This window comes from Phoxinus phoxinus, assembly GCF_949152265.1.
Source record: "Phoxinus phoxinus genome assembly, contig: scaffold_46, whole genome shotgun sequence".
NCBI lineage: Eukaryota > Metazoa > Chordata > Actinopteri > Cypriniformes > Leuciscidae > Phoxinus > Phoxinus phoxinus.
This window is the reverse complement of record NW_027639334.1, coordinates 10875-21748: the sequence shown is the minus strand read 5'-3', so window position 1 is coordinate 21748 and position 10874 is coordinate 10875.

Genomic DNA, 10874 nt, shown 5'->3' with positions numbered 1-10874 from the left:
AAGCTCATTCCCTGACCGGGAATCAAACCCGGGCCGCGGCGGTGAGAGCGCCGAATCCTAACCACTAGACCACCAGGGAAGGTCTGTTGACCCCTTCCCCTCAAGCCCGTCTGTGGGCCTCTACCAGATTTTGCAGCAAGACCACTAAGGCTTGTATTTTCCTCCGGGAGAGGAGACGTCTCTGACCCTGGATCCCAGTTCTTCCGCTGAGAAACTGTCACAGGCTCTGTTGGAATATCCGAACGACACCGCCACTTGCCATGAAAACAAAGCAACCGAGATCCCCAATATGTGAGGCCTCCATCTCGAAGGTTTTTTATAGCAGGCCCCACATCGGACCCCTTCCTGACGTTGGCTCCAGGCCTGTTAATGGCATGAGAAAAAGTAGATGTCATGACAGGCCTCTGCCCAGTCGAACACCAACAGGTCCCGTGTAAGCTCAAGGACGCTCTGATCGGTGGGCCAGTGGCGCAATGGATAACGCGTCTGACTACGGATCAGAAGATTCTAGGTTCGACTCCTGGCTGGCTCGGCCTCTTTTGCTTCGCTGTCAGCCCATAGCCGGTATTTATTATTCCGTTTTATTAGGCCATCGTTTTTGTTTGTATAAAAAAATTGACAGTCCAACAATAGGCTGCTTTGTCAGTGGGATAACGGCTACCATACAATACCATGCGTCTTTTCAATTGTATTGCATGAGTACAGTCAAAAGGACCTTGCTTTACGACCAGTTTATAGTGTCTATTATGCCATCGCAGGAATGGGAGGAAACTGAACCCCCTGGGCGTGGCAAATGAGAGCTCCCTCCGGTGAGCCTGATGAAATTGAATTCAGTAGACAATCCCTTCGGATCATTCCCATGATCTTAAAGGGGGCTGTCACACACTAAAAGCCAAAGGGCCTGTTCCAGGCGGGAGGAAGATCCCATATGGTCTAGCGGTCAGGATTCCTGGTTTTCACCCAGGCGGCCCGGGTTCGACTCCCGGTATGGGAAGTTGGCGTTTTCTTTGCTTCACTTGTCGAAACAGCCAGCACGTCTGTCCGTGCCAGTAGCCCTTTTAGCCAGCGGCGGAGCTTCAGCAACCTGATAGGTTGAGGTTCTGTCACCAACCAGTGTGCCTTCGATAGCTCAGCTGGTAGAGCGGAGGACTGTAGGTGGCAAGTTGGCAATCCTTAGGTCGCTGGTTCGACTCCGGCTCGAAGGAGCTCTTTTTCACTTGCAAACATTTCCTAGGGTCGCTCGAGTTCGAAGTCCGCCATTTTGCAATCACGACCGCCTTTGGAGGGCAAAAGCTCATTCCCTGACCGGGAATCGAACCCGGGCCGCGGCGGTGAGAGCGCCGAATCCTAACCACTAGACCACCAGGGAAGGTCTGTTGACACCTTCCCCTCAAGCCCATCTGTGGGCCTCTACCAGATTTTGCAGCAAGACCACTAAGGCTTGTATTTTCCTCCGGGAGAGGAGACGTCTCTGACCCTGGATCCCAGTTCTTCCGCTGAGAAACTGTCACAGGCTCTGTTGGAATATCCGAACGACACCGCCACTTGCCATGAAAACAAAGCAACCGAGATCCCCAATATGTGAGGCCTCCATCTCGAAGGTTTTTTATAGCAGGCCCCACATCGGACCCCTTCCTGACGTTGGCTCCAGGCCTGTTAATGGCATGAGAAAAAGTAGATGTCATGACAGGCCTCTGCCCAGTCGAACACCAACAGGTCCCGTGTAAGCTCAAGGACGCTCTGATCGGTGGGCCAGTGGCGCAATGGATAACGCGTCTGACTACGGATCAGAAGATTCTAGGTTCGACTCCTGGCTGGCTCGCTCTGCCTCTTTTGCTTCGCTGTCAGCCCATAGCCGGTATTTATTATTCCGTTTGATTAGGCCATCGTTTTTGTTTGTATAAAAAAATTGACAGTCCAACAATAGGCTGCTTTGTCAGTGGGATAACGGCTACCATACAATACCATGCGTCTTTTCAATTGTATTTTATGAGTACAGTCAAAAGGACCTTGCTTTACGACCAGTTTATAGTGTCTATTATGCCATCGCAGGAATGGGAGGAAACTGAACCCCCTGGGCGTGGCAAATGAGAGCTCCCTCCGGTGAGCCTGATGAAATTGAATTCAGTAGACAATCCCTTCGGATCATTCCCATGATCTTAAAGGGGGCTGTCACACACTAAAAGCCAAAGGGCCTGTTCCAGGCGGGAGGAAGATCCCATATGGTCTAGCGGTCAGGATTCCTGGTTTTCACCCAGGCGGCCCGGGTTCGACTCCCGGTATGGGAAGTTGGCGTTTTCTTTGCTTCACTTGTCGAAACAGCCAGCACGTCTGTCTGTGCCAGTAGCCCTTTTAGCCAGCGGCGGAGCTTCAGCAACCTGATAGGTTGAGGTTCTGTCACCAACCAGTGTGCCTTCGATAGCTCAGCTGGTAGAGCGGAGGACTGTAGGTGGCAAGTTGGCAATCCTTAGGTCGCTGGTTCGACTCCGGCTCGAAGGAGCTCTTTTTCACTTGCAAACATTTCCTAGGGTCGCTCGAGTTCGAAGTCCGCCATTTTGCAATCACGACCGCCTTTGGAGGGCAAAAGCTCATTCCCTGACCGGGAATCGAACCCGGGCCGCGGCGGTGAGAGCGCCGAATCCTAACCAATAGACCACCAGGGAAGGTCTGTTGACACCTTCCCCTCAAGCCCGTCTGTGGGCCTCTACCAGATTTTGCAGCAAGACCACCAAGGCTTGTATTTTCCTCCGGGAGAGGAGACGTCTCTGACCCTGGATCCCAGTTCTTCCGCTGAGAAACTGTCACAGGCTCTGTTGGAATATCCGAACGACACCGCCACTTGCCATGAAAACAAAGCAACCGAGATCCCCAATATGTGAGGCCTCCATCTCGAAGGTTTTTTATAGCAGGCCCCACATCGGACCCCTTCCTGACGTTGGCTCCAGGCCTGTTAATGGCATGAGAAAAAGTAGATGTCATGACAGGCCTCTGCCCAGTCGAACACCAACAGGTCCCGTGTAAGCTCAAGGACGCTCTGATCGATGGGGCAGTGGCGCAATGGATAACGCGTCTGACTACGGATCAGAAGATTCTAGGTTCGACTCCTGGCTGGCTCGCTCTGCCTCTTTTGCTTCGCTGTCAGCCCATAGCCGGTATTTATTATTCCGTTTTATTAGGCCATCGTTTTTGTTTGTATAAAAAAATGGACAGTCCAACAATAGGCTGCTTTGTCAGTGGGATAACGGCTACCATACAATACCATGCGTCTTTTCAATTGTATTGCATGAGTACAGTCAAAAGGACCTTGCTTTACGACCAGTTTATAGTGTCTATTATGCCTGAACTGTCTATTATGCCTAACTGAACCCCCTGGGCGTGGCAAATGAGAGCTCCCTCCGGTGAGCCTGATGAAATTGAATTCAGTAGACAATCCCTTCGGATCATTCCAATGATCTTAAAGGGGGCTGTCACACACTAAAAGCCAAAGGGCCTGTTCCAGGCGGGAGGAAGATCCCATATGGTCTAGCGGTCAGGATTCCTGGTTTTCACCCAGGCGGCCCGGGTTCGACTCCCGGTATGGGAAGTTGGCGTTTTCTTTGCTTCACTTATCGAAACAGCCAGCACGTCTGTCCGTGCCAGAAGCCCTTTTAGCCAGCGGCGGAGCTTCAGCAACCTGATAGGTTGAGGTTCTGTCACCAACCAGTGTGCCTTCGATAGCTCAGCTGGTAGAGCGGAGGACTGTAGGTGGCAAGTTGGCAATCCTTAGGTCTCTGGTTCGACTCCGGCTCGAAGGAGGTCTTTTTCACACTCAAACATTTCCTAGGGTCGCTCGAGTTCGTAGTCGGCCATTTTGCAATCACGACCGCCTTTGGAGGGCAAAAGCTCATTCCCTGACCGGGAATCGAACCCGGGCCGCGGCGGTGAGAGCGCCGAATCCTAACCACTAGACCACCAGGGAAGGTCTGTTGACCCCTTCCCCTCAAGCCCGTCTGTGGGCCTCTACCAGATTTTGCAGCAAGACCACTAAGGCTTGTATTTTCCTCCGGGAGAGGAGACGTCTCTGACCCTGGATCCCAGTTCTTCCGCTGAGAAACTGTCACAGGCTCTGTTGGAATATCCGAACGACACCGCCACTTGCCATGAAAACAAAGCAACCGAGATCCCCAATATGTGAGGCCTCCATCTCGAAGGTTTTTTATAGCAGGCCCCACATCGGACCCCTTCCTGACGTTGGCTCCAGGCCTGTTAATGGCATGAGAAAAAGTAGATGTCATGACAGGCCTCTGCCCAGTCGAACACCAACAGGTCCCGTGTAAGCTCAAGGACGCTCTGATCGGTGGGCCAGTGGCGCAATGGATAACGCGTCTGACTACGGATCAGAAGATTCTAGGTTCGACTCCTGGCTGGCTCGCTCTGCCTCTTTTGCTTCGCTGTCAGCCCATAGCCGGTATTTATTATTCCGTTTTATTAGGCCATCGTTTTTGTTTGTATAAAAAAATTGACAGTCCAACAATAGGCTGCTTTGTCAGTGGGATAACGGCTACCATACAATACCATGCGTCTTTTCAATTGTATTGCATGAGTACAGTCAAAAGGACCTTGCTTTACGACCAGTTTATAGTGTCTATTATGCCATCGCAGGAATGGGAGGAAACTGAACCCCCTGGGCGTGGCAAATGAGAGCTCCCTCCGGTGAGCCTGATGAAATTGAATTCAGTAGACAATCCCTTCGGATCATTCCCATGATCTTAAAGGGGGCTGTCACACACTAAAAGCCAAAGGGCCTGTTCCAGGCGGGAGGAAGATCCCATATGGTCTAGCGGTCAGGATTCCTGGTTTTCACCCAGGCGGCCCGGGTTCGACTCCCGGTATGGGAAGTTGGCGTTTTCTTTGCTTCACTTGTCGAAACAGCCAGCACGTCTGTCCGTGCCAGTAGCCCTTTTAGCCAGCGGCGGAGCTTCAGCAACCTGATAGGTTGAGGTTCTGTCACCAACCAGTGTGCCTTCGATAGCTCAGCTGGTAGAGCGGAGGACTGTAGGTGGCAAGTTGGCAATCCTTAGGTCGCTGGTTCGACTCCGGCTCGAAGGAGCTCTTTTTCACTTGCAAACATTTCCTAGGGTCGCTCGAGTTCGAAGTCCGCCATTTTGCAATCACGACCGCCTTTGGAGGGCAAAACCTCATTCCCTGACCGGGAATCGAACCCGGGCCGCGGCGGTGAGAGCGCCGAATCCTAACCACTAGACCACCAGGGAAGGTCTGTTGACACCTTCCCCTCAAGCCCGTCTGTGGGCCTCTACCAGATTTTGCAGCAAGACCACCAAGGCTTGTATTTTCCTCCGGGAGAGGAGACGTCTCTGACCCTGGATCCCAGTTCTTCCGCTGAGAAACTGTCACAGGCTCTGTTGGAATATCCGAACGACACCGCCACTTGCCATGAAAACAAAGCAACCGAGATCCCCAATATGTGAGGCCTCCATCTCGAAGGTTTTTTATAGCAGGCCCCACATCGGACCCCTTCCTGACGTTGGCTCCAGGCCTGTTAATGGCATGAGAAAAAGTAGATGTCATGACAGGCCTCTGCCCAGTCGAACACCAACAGGTCCCGTGTAAGCTCAAGGACGCTCTGATCGGTGGGCCAGTGGCGCAATGGATAACGCGTCTGACTACGGATCAGAAGATTCTAGGTTCGACTCCTGGCTGGCTCGCTCTGCCTCTTTTGCTTCGCTGTCAGCCCATAGCCGGTATTTATTATTCCGTTTTATTAGGCCATCGTTTTTGTTTGTATAAAAAAATTGACAGTCCAACAATAGGCTGCTTTGTCAGTGGGATAACGGCTACCATACAATACCATGCGTCTTTTCAATTGTATTGCATGAGTACAGTCAAAAGGACCTTGCTTTACGACCAGTTTATAGTGTCTATTATGCCTGAACTGTCTATTATGCCTAACTGAACCCCCTGGGCGTGGCAAATGAGAGCTCCCTCCGGTGAGCCTGATGAAATTGAATTCAGTAGACAATCCCTTCGGATCATTCCCATGATCTTAAAGGGGGCTGTCACACACTAAAAGCCAAAGGGCCTGTTCCAGGCGGGAGGAAGATCCCATATGGTCTAGCGGTCAGGATTCCTGGTTTTCACCCAGGCGGCCCGGGTTCGACTCCCGGTATGGGAAGTTGGCGTTTTCTTTGCTTCACTTATCGAAACAGCCAGCACGTCTGTCCGTGCCAGAAGCCCTTTTAGCCAGCGGCGGAGCTTCAGCAACCTGATAGGTTGAGGTTCTGTCACCAACCAGTGTGCCTTCGATAGCTCAGCTGGTAGAGCGGAGGACTGTAGGTGGCAAGTTGGCAATCCTTAGGTCGCTGGTTCGACTCCGGCTCGAAGGAGGTCTTTTTCACACTCAAACATTTCCTAGGGTCGCTCGAGTTCGTAGTCGGCCATTTTGCAATCACGACCGCCTTTGGAGGGCAAAAGCTCATTCCCTGACCGGGAATCGAACCCGGGCCGCGGCGGTGAGAGCGCCGAATCCTAACCACTAGACCACCAGGGAAGGTCTGTTGACACCTTCCCCTCAAGCCCGTCTGTGGGCCTCTACCAGATTTTGCAGCAAGACCACTAAGGCTTGTATTTTCCTCCGGGAGAGGAGACGTCTCTGACCCTGGATCCCAGTTCTTCCGCTGAGAAACTGTCACAGGCTCTGTTGGAATATCCGAACGACACCGCCACTTGCCATGAAAACAAAGCAACCGAGATCCCCAATATGTGAGGCCTCCATCTCGAAGGTTTTTTATAGCAGGCCCCACATCGGACCCCTTCCTGACGTTGGCTCCAGGCCTGTTAATGGCATGAGAAAAAGTAGATGTCATGACAGGCCTCTGCCCAGTCGAACACCAACAGGTCCCGTGTAAGCTCAAGGACGCTCTGATCGGTGGGCCAGTGGCGCAATGGATAACGCGTCTGACTACGGATCAGAAGATTCTAGGTTCGACTCCTGGCTGGCTCGGCCTCTTTTGCTTCGCTGTCAGCCCATAGCCGGTATTTATTATTCCGTTTTATTAGGCCATCGTTTTTGTTTGTATAAAAAAATTGACAGTCCAACAATAGGCTGCTTTGTCAGTGGGATAACGGCTACCATACAATACCATGCGTCTTTTCAATTGTATTGCATGAGTACAGTCAAAAGGACCTTGCTTTACGACCAGTTTATAGTGTCTATTATGCCATCGCAGGAATGGGAGGAAACTGAACCCCCTGGGCGTGGCAAATGAGAGCTCCCTCCGGTGAGCCTGATGAAATTGAATTCAGAAGACAATCCCTTCGGATCATTCCCATGATCTTAAAGGGGGCTGTCACACACTAAAAGCCAAAGGGCCTGTTCCAGGCGGGAGGAAGATCCCATATGGTCTAGCGGTCAGGATTCCTGGTTTTCACCCAGGCGGCCCGGGTTCGACTCCCGGTATGGGAAGTTGGCGTTTTCTTTGCTTCACTTGTCGAAACAGCCAGCACGTCTGTCCGTGCCAGTAGCCCTTTTAGCCAGCGGCGGAGCTTCAGCAACCTGATAGGTTGAGGTTCTGTCACCAACCAGTGTGCCTTCGATAGCTCAGCTGGTAGAGCGGAGGACTGTAGGTGGCAAGTTGGCAATCCTTAGGTCGCTGGTTCGACTCCGGCTCGAAGGAGCTCTTTTTCACTTGCAAACATTTCCTAGGGTCGCTCGAGTTCGAAGTCCGCCATTTTGCAATCACGACCGCCTTTGGAGGGCAAAAGCTCATTCCCTGACCGGGAATCGAACCCGGGCCGCGGCGGTGAGAGCGCCGAATCCTAACCACTAGACCACCAGGGAAGGTCTGTTGACACCTTCCCCTCAAGCCCGTCTGTGGGCCTCTACCAGATTTTGCAGCAAGACCACCAAGGCTTGTATTTTCCTCCGGGAGAGGAGACGTCTCTGACCCTGGATCCCAGTTCTTCCGCTGAGAAACTGTCACAGGCTCTGTTGGAATATCCGAACGACACCGCCACTTGCCATGAAAACAAAGCAACCGAGATCCCCAATATGTGAGGCCTCCATCTCGAAGGTTTTTTATAGCAGGCCCCACATCGGACCCCTTCCTGACGTTGGCTCCAGGCCTGTTAATGGCATGAGAAAAAGTAGATGTCATGACAGGCCTCTGCCCAGTCGAACACCAACAGGTCCCGTGTAAGCTCAAGGACGCTCTGATCGGTGGGCCAGTGGCGCAATGGATAACGCGTCTGACTACGGATCAGAAGATTCTAGGTTCGACTCCTGGCTGGCTCGGCCTCTTTTGCTTCGCTGTCAGCCCATAGCCGGTATTTATTATTCCGTTTTATTAGGCCATCGTTTTTGTTTGTATAAAAAAATTGACAGTCCAACAATAGGCTGCTTTGTCAGTGGGATAACGGCTACCATACAATACCATGCGTCTTTTCAATTGTATTGCATGAGTACAGTCAAAAGGACCTTGCTTTACGACCAGTTTATAGTGTCTATTATGCCTGAACTGTCTATTATGCCTAACTGAACCCCCTGGGCGTGGCAAATGAGAGCTCCCTCTGGTGAGCCTGATGAAATTGAATTCAGTAGACAATCCCTTCGGATCATTCCCATGATCTTAAAGGGGGCTGTCACACACTGAAAGCCAAAGGGCCTGTTCCAGGCGGGAGGAAGATCCCATATGGTCTAGCGGTCAGGATTCCTGGTTTTCACCCAGGCGGCCCGGGTTCGACTCCCGGTATGGGAAGTTGGCGTTTTCTTTGCTTCACTTATCGAAACAGCCAGCACGTCTGTCCGTGCCAGTAGCCCTTTTAGCCAGCGGCGGAGCTTCAGCAACCTGATAGGTTGAGGTTCTGTCACCAACCAGTGTGCCTTCGATAGCTCAGCTGGTAGAGCGGAGGACTGTAGGTGGCAAGTTGGCAATCCTTAGGTCGCTGGTTCGACTCCGGCTCGAAGGAGGTCTTTTTCACACTCAAACATTTCCTAGGGTCGCTCGAGTTCGTAGTCCGCCATTTTGCAATCACGACCGCCTTTGGAGGGCAAAAGCTCATTCCCTGACCGGGAATCGAACCCGGGCCGCGGCGGTGAGAGCGCCGAATCCTAACCACTAGACCACCAGGGAAGGTCTGTTGACCCCTTCCCCTCAAGCCCGTCTGTGGGCCTCTACCAGATTTTGCAGCAAGACCACTAAGGCTTGTATTTTCCTCCGGGAGAGGAGACGTCTCTGACCCTGGATCCCAGTTCTTCCGCTGAGAAACTGTCACAGGCTCTGTTGGAATATCCGAACGACACCGCCACTTGCCATGAAAACAAAGCAACCGAGATCCCCAATATGTGAGGCCTCCATCTCGAAGGTTTTTTATAGCAGGCCCCACATCGGACCCCTTCCTGACGTTGGCTCCAGGCCTGTTAATGGCATGAGAAAAAGTAGATGTCATGACAGGCCTCTGCCCAGTCGAACACCAACAGGTCCCGTGTAAGCTCAAGGACGCTCTGATCGGTGGGCCAGTGGCGCAATGGATAACGCGTCTGACTACGGATCAGAAGATTCTAGGTTCGACTCCTGACTGGCTCGCTCTGCCTCTTTTGCTTCGCTGTCAGCCCATAGCCGGTATTTATTATTCCGTTTTATTAGGCCATCGTTTTTGTTTGTATAAAAAAATTGACAGTCCAACAATAGGCTGCTTTGTCAGTGGGATAACGGCTACCATACAATACCATGCGTCTTTTCAATTGTATTGCATGAGTACAGTCAAAAGGACCTTGCTTTACGACCAGTTTATAGTGTCTATTATGCCTGAACTGTCTATTATGCCTAACTGAACCCCCTGGGCGTGGCAAATGAGAGCTCCCTCCGGTGAGCCTGATGAAATTGAATTCAGTAGACAATCCCTTCGGATCATTCCCATGATCTTAAAGGGGGCTGTCACACACTAAAAGCCAAAGGGCCTGTTCCAGGGGTGAGGAAGATCCCATATGGTCTAGCGGTCAGGATTCCTGGTTTTCACCCAGGCGGCCCGGGTTCGACTCCCGGTATGGGAAGTTGGCGTTTTCTTTGCTTCACTTATCGAAACAGCCAGCACGTCTGTCCGTGCCAGTAGCCCTTTTAGCCAGCATCGGAGCTTCAGCAACCTGATAGGTTGAGGTTCTGTCACCAACCAGTGTGCCTTCGATAGCTCAGCTGGTAGAGCGGAGGACTGTAGGTGACAAGTTGGCAATCCTTAGGTCGCTGGTTCGACTCCGGCTCGAAGGAGGTCTTTTTCACACGCAAACATTTCCTAGGGTCGCTCGAGTTCGTAGTCCGCCATTTTGCAATCACGACCGCCTTTGGAGGGCAAAAGCTCATTCCCTGACCGGGAATCGAACCCGGGCCGCGGCGGTGAGAGCGCCGAATCCTAACCACTAGACCACCAGGGAAGGTCTGTTGACACCTTCCCCTCAAGCCCATCTGTGGGCCTCTACCAGATTTTGCAGCAAGACCACTAAGGCTTGTATTTTCCTCCGGGAGAGGAGACGTCTCTGACCCTGGATCCCAGTTCTTCCGCTGAGAAACTGTCACAGGCTCTGTTGGAATATCCGAACGACACCGCCACTTGCCATGAAAACAAAGCAACCGAGATCCCCAATATGTGAGGCCTCCATCTCGAAGGTTTTTTATAGCAGGCCCCACATCGGACCCCTTCCTGACGTTGGCTCCAGGCCTGTTAATGGCATGAGAAAAAGTAGATGTCATGACAGGCCTCTGCCCAGTCGAACACCAACAGGTCCCGTGTAAGCTCAAGGACGCTCTGATCGGTGGGCCAGTGGCGCAATGGATAACGCGTCTGACTACGGATCAGAAGATTCTAGGTTCGACTCCTGGCTGGCT